Genomic DNA, 6,656 nt, shown 5'->3' with positions numbered 1-6,656 from the left:
CGCCTTACATCTCTTCTTTCTCATGCCCTGGCATGGTTTATGGCCCATGCAGACACAGGAACACAAACATAGATGGACAGGAAGCCTCATCATCAGGTCAACACTAGTGGCACTGGTGGCATTAAATATTTAGTGCATGATTGCTACCAGAACACAGGCTTCTGGCATGCACCACAGTCCATAAGATCCTGGTCAAGGCCCCTTTCCCTTGTCAGACTCTAGCAGGTCCTGCTGTACCAAGAAATCCACCACAAGGCTTGTAGTCCCCTGAGAAATCCAGCACCACAAGGCTTGGAGTGTCAGAGCCAGGACTAGGAATCCCTCTTCCCCTGTCCTCACTGCCCCCTAGCAGCACTTAGGCCTATGATCCCAAGACCAAATTATGCTTTGCCATCCCTGGAGTTGGAGAAAATCCTCTCAGGCATCGCCATGGAGAAAACAAAGGATGCTCAGGTGTGGTTGGCCCTGGGCCTTCAATATAACTGATGACACCAGAGGAAGCTCAGCCTGCAAATTCCGTGACCATTGGGGCCTACCTTCAGCCCCCTCCTCCACAGCTATTATCCAGTGCCCCACCCCTCTGGCCTACAACCTCTGAATCCCAAGCAGGTGTCTGACCTCTTGGCAGAGGTTCTGGATGCAGTGGAACATGAAGCTGAGGTTGCCCTCCCCCAGACCTCAGAGGGCTGAGCTGTGAAGTGGGGTCAGGAATACACTCAGACCCCCCCACGCTTATATAAAAGAAACATGGAAAGAAGGGAGTGCTGGAAAGCAATTGATATGAAGTCCCATTCCCACTTAATATTCTTACCACCCAGCACTAACATTGTTTCCCCCCCCACCAAAGAGGCTACGCTCCACAAATATTCAGAATCAAAGCTGGCTTTTACTTATTTTTATGTGTTGCTGAGGATTGAACGCAGGGCCTCACAAGTGGTAGGTGAGCACTCTACCGCTGAGCCACAACCCCAGCCCCCCCCAGGCTGGTTTTTAATAAAACATCCTAAGAGGCTGTAGGCAGGGCTGGGGTTGCAGCTCAGTGGTGGAGCACTCGCCCTAGCATGTGTGAGGCCCTGTGTCCGATCTCAGCACCACATAAAAGTAAAGGTATGAAAAATACAATGACATTTTTTATAAAAAAAAGAGTCTCTGGGTGAGGAAGGGTTTAAAGAGAAAAGGTCAAGATGAGACAAAAGGCAGGAAATGTACATATGCAGATTTTGTTAAGCCCCTGCAGGGGGTAATCTCAATTCTGTTTTCTGAGCATCTCCCAGGTCAGTTGGGGCAGCATTTCAGCCTTTCCTCTCAGCCTGCTGAAGTTGCTCAGTTGTAGGGGGGGGCCCAACTTCAGTCTCTCACTGTGCATTGTGACACCACCCTGCATCCTATTGTGAGATGCAGGGCTAGAAAGAAGGGGTACCAGGAAGTGAGATATGCTGATCTGGGATGAGGTTGTTGCCCTGAAGGGAGGGAATGGAAATGGGAATAAAAAGAGGCCACCTGAGCCTGAGTCTCAGGTGTGTCTTTAATCCGGACTCTAGGGCACTTCCTTCCTTCCTACCCCAGAATACCAGCCAGGAACCCTTATGCCTCGCTGGTGGTAGTGTACAATAGTATAGCCACTCTGGATGTGTGAAGTTACACATATGCTTATCCTATGACCCAGCAATCCCACTCTTAGATATTTAGCCAGCATAAAAAAGAAAAACAGGGCTGGGGATATAGCTCAATGGTAGAGTGCTTGCCTAGCATATGTGAGGCTCTGGGTTTAATTCCCACCACTACCAAAAAAAAAAAAGATACTTAGCCAACATAAATGAATGCATGTCAACAAAAAGACTTGTAGCCCAGCTGAGTGGCACATGCCTGTAATCCCAGTGGCTTGGGAGGCTGTGGCAGGAGGATCGTGGGTTCAAAGCCAGTCTCAGCAAAAGGTAGGCACTAAGCAACTCAGACCCTGTCTCTAAATAAAATACAAAATTGGGTTGGGGATGTGGCTCAGTGGTTGAGTGCCCCTGAGTTCAATCCCTAGTACCCCTCCCCCCACAAAGAAAGACATATATGTATATTCATAGCAATTATAATAGCCCAAAACAGAAAACAGCCCAAATGTCCAACTAAAAGACAATTGGTAAATTGTCTTATATTCATATAATGAAACACAATTCAATAATAAAAAGGAACAAAATGTCACTACAATTATTGACATGAATATTCTAAACAGTTGAGTGAAAGAAGCTGGACACTAAAGAGTGCATACAGGATAATTCCATTTATGTGAAGTTCAAAATCAGAACAAATTTATGGTGATAGCAGAGCACGATTGTTGGGCGTAGGGTGTTACTAGGAAGAGTTGCACGGTAGCTTTCTGGAATGATTAAAAGGTTTTATATCTTGACTGGGATACTGGTCATGTGAGTTCATACCTTATGTAAAAATCCAACCTCAGCATTTTATCATATGTAGATTATAAAGAAGTTGGAAAAAGACTGCCAAACCAAACCTCAACTAGAAGAAAATAGAGTGGTTCTTTGGTATCTGCAGGGAGTGGGATACTAAAATCCTCAGATCCTCATGTCCCTTATATAAATATGGTGCGGTATTTGCATTAGAACCTATGCATACTTTAAATTGTTTCTATATTACTTAGAATATCCAATACAATGTAAATGTTATGTAGATAGTTTTTAAAATTTTTATTTATCTTTATTTGTTTATTTTTATGTAGGGCTAAGGATCGAACCCAGTGCCTCACACATGCTAGGCAAGCACTCTGTCACTGAGCTCCAGCTCTAGCCCATGTAAATAGTTTTTATACTGTATTATTAGACAATGATGACAAGAAAAGAGTATGTGTTCAATAGAAATGCAACCCCCTACTCTGCCCCAAATATTTTCCATCTGTAGTTGGTTGAATCCTCAGATGTAGAACCCACAAATAATGACTGTACTTTTTAATTCCAAGAGGGAAAATAGTAATTTTATAGGAGAGAAAGCTGGCAGACACCATCTTAATAAAGGAATTAAATTCTTGTAAAATACTGGATTGTAATTTTAATTTTCTTTGTTCTTGAAAAAATAGAATTGTGAAATGTTTCAGTGTATATGTACTACAAATCACTGTTATCCAATACATACAATTTTATGTCAGTTTAAATGAATAAAAACTATAGAAACAAATATGAAATATTTGATATATACAAAATAATTTGTGCCAAATGTATATAATAATGAAGTGAAATAATAAACACCCAACATGAGAAACAAACAAAATTCTTGTAAAATACTATGTAATTTACACTCTCCTTAATTTCCTTCATTGTATTCCTCACTGGAATGAAAGCTCCATGGGGGGAGTCTGAAGGAAGGGACTTGTCTGCCTCCTTACCACTGTGTCCCCAATGTCTAGAACAGAAATTGGCACATACCAGAGCTTAGAGGCAGGAATAAATGCATATACAACTGTCTAAATTCATCTCATTGTCAGTATTCTCTCACACACACACCTTTGTGTGAATATTCAGGGCTGAGGATTAAACCGGGGCCTCACACATGCTAGTCAAGTGCTTCTACTAGTGAGCCACACCCCAGTTCAGGATTCTATTCTTATTTATTTGTTTGTTTATTTATTTTTGGTATTTGGGATTGAATCCAGGGGCTTTTACCACTGAGCCACACCCCCAACCCTTTATTTTAAGACAGGGTAAGTTGCATAGGACTCACTAAGTTGCTGAGGCTGATGTCAAATCTGTGATCTTTCTGCCTCTGCCTCCTCAGTCCCTGGGATTACAGGCAGATGCCACCATGCTCCGTTAAAGAACTCCATTTTTTTTTTTCACTCGGGGGCACTCCACTACTGAGCCACATCCCCAGCCAGTTTTTGTATTATTTAGAGATAGGGTCTCACTGAGTTGTTTAGTGCCTCGCTTTTGCTGAGACTGACTTTAAACTTTAAAACTTTTCTCCTGCCTCAGCCTTCCAAGTTTCTGGGATTACAGGCATGGACTACAGCACCCAGCCAGAAGTCCATTTTTAAGAAAGCTCTGCTGTGTCTGTGCTAGCCTCTTGAGTAGTTCCAGCCACTAGGAGGGTAAAGTAGAAGGATCACTTGAACCTAGGCATTCAAAGCCAGCCTGAGCAACCCAGAAAGACCATTTCAAAAGGCCAAAACAAACAAAAAACAAAAAGGGGGGGCTAATATATAGAATTCCCAAGAAGCCATAAAAATGCGTCCTCTCAGTGAGGCTTTACATTTCTGGAGGCAGTGTAAAATGCTCCAATACTTTCTTCCATTCCCTCTCTCCTTTGCCTACTTTCCTACTTCACAGTTATTTTTTTTCTATCTGTTCCATCCAATTGAAATGTCCTTCCCTCTCCCATGGGAAAGTCCAAATCCTGTTTCAATTACTGTATATGCAATATGACTATGTACAATATACTTAATACATCACTGATACAACTGAAAACAATTCAGAGAAGAACTCAGCCACACTCATTGCTTCAGGTGCCACCTCTGCTGCTCCCCAAATTCAGATCTCCTGTGCAGACTCCACCCGCTGAATTCCAGACTCTGTCCCCAGACCAACATCTCTACTTGGTTGTCTGACAGGCATCTCAAATGTAACAGCCAAAACCAAACTCTTGATCTTGCCTCTCATCCACTCCTGTTGGAGTATTTCCCATGTCAGTTGATGGCAATTCCATCCTTCCAACTGCTTAGGCTAAAAACCTGGAGGCTCAGCCACAGAACTTCTGTTTATCATACCCCACATCTAATTTCAGTAAATCTGGCATTTTTGCCTTCAAAATAAATTCATAAACCCGGTGCGATGACGCATGACTACAGATCCAGTACTAGGGGGGCTGGGGCAGTTGGGAAGATCACTTGTGCTCAGGAATTGAGACCAGTCTGGACAACATAGAGAAACCACGTCTAAAAAAAAAAGTTTCTGGACATGGACATGGTGACATATGCCTGTATGCCTTTAATCCTAACTACTCCAGAACAGGAGGTTTGAAAGTTAAAGGCCAGCCTGGGAAATTTAGGGAGATCCTGTTTCAAAATAAAAAAATAAAAAGGATGTAGCTCAGTGGTAAAGAGCCCTGGGTTCAATAACCAGTACCACACACACACACACACACACACACAAAATCCTTAAAATGGTGAATTGGGGGCTGGGGATGTAGCTTACTGGTAGAGCCCTTGCCTAGCATGAAAGGCCCTAGGTTCCATCCCCAACACCACAAAAAATAAAACTAACCTAAAGGATCCCACCCTCTCCACTTCTATTTCCACCACCCACCATGGGCTGATTGATGATGTCTTATCATCTGCCACAGTCTGGCTGGGCACAAAATAACTGAGCCCCCACAAAGCCTTGTAGGTTCAAACAGCAACTCTTTATTCCCCAACTCTCACCGGCACTGCACACACACTACTCGGGAACACACTCCTTCCACGGAGCTCCTCGCCTCCAATCTCCCCGAACTCCCGCGAGAACTGCACGGGAACTCCAAAGTAGCAGGCGCCCAAGGCAGATTCCTGGAGCCGCCCTATTCCCGGAGCAGGGTCCATATACAACTCAATCAATCCAGCATCACAGCAATGATATACAGCTTAACTCAAATCATCATCTCAATGGTTCGCTGGTGTCACCTTTCAACCATTCCCTCTGGCAATATGCCAGGCATCATTTTGACTCTGGCTGTGGCTCTCAACAATCATCACTTCTTGGACTCTTGCAGATGCCTTTTAGCTGGTTTCCCTGCTTCTACCTTTCCCCCTATAGTTTGGTCTCTCTCCACACATAGCAGCCAGACTGTTTATTCTAAAACATAATTGGGGGTGGAGCTTAGTGGCAAAGTGTTTGCCTAGCATGTTTGAGGCACTGGGTTCTATCCCCAGCTCTGCAAAAAAAGTCAAATAACACACAATGTAATTTCTATTTTGTGACTCCCTGTTTAAAACTGTTATGGCTCCCCACGGATCGGTTCTTAGACTAAAAGGTAGACATCTCATCTGGCTTGCAATGCCCTTCCTGGCCTGGTCTTGCCTTTCCCAGACCTCATGTCATAATCCTCCTACTTTCTCTTTCTTCTTCAACTCTACAGATTTCTATGCTCTTCCGCAAAAATGCCAAGATGCACCTGGGCGTGGTAGCGCACGCCTGTAATCCCAGCAGCTCAGGAGGCTGAGACACAGGTTTGTGAGTTCAAAGTCAACCTCAGCAAAAGCAAGGTGCTAAGAGAGACCCTGTCTCTGAAAAAAAAATACAAAATAGGGCTGGGGATGTGGATCAGTGGTCAAGTGCCCCTGGGTTCAATCCTTGGTAACCTCTCAAAAAAAAAAAAAGTGCCAAGATGCTTCTAACATCAAGACTTATTGTACCTGATATTTCCTCTGCCCGGAATGTTTTTCCTCCATGTTTCCACATAGCTCACTTCCTCACTTCTCACCAGACATTTCCTGACTACTTCAAATGGTTACCAGAAAGGTCTCTCTGAGGTGAGGCAAGGAATAAATAAGAAACCAATCTGAGGGAAAATTATTCTCCACGATTATGAGGTTAGTCAGTCTCCTTGCTATAGGTCTTGCTATGTCACCAGTGCCCTGCACTTAGAAGGTGCTCAATATATCTTTTTCAAATGTGAAGGTC

The sequence above is a fragment of the Marmota monax genome, unplaced genomic scaffold (genome assembly GCF_021218885.2).
Source record: "Marmota monax isolate L192 unplaced genomic scaffold, Marmota_monax_Labrador192_F-V1.1 WCK01_AAM20220418_F8-fsc00225, whole genome shotgun sequence".
Lineage (NCBI taxonomy): Eukaryota > Metazoa > Chordata > Mammalia > Rodentia > Sciuridae > Marmota > Marmota monax.
The sequence above is the reverse complement of the archived record's forward strand: the minus strand, read 5'-3'. Positions refer to the sequence as shown.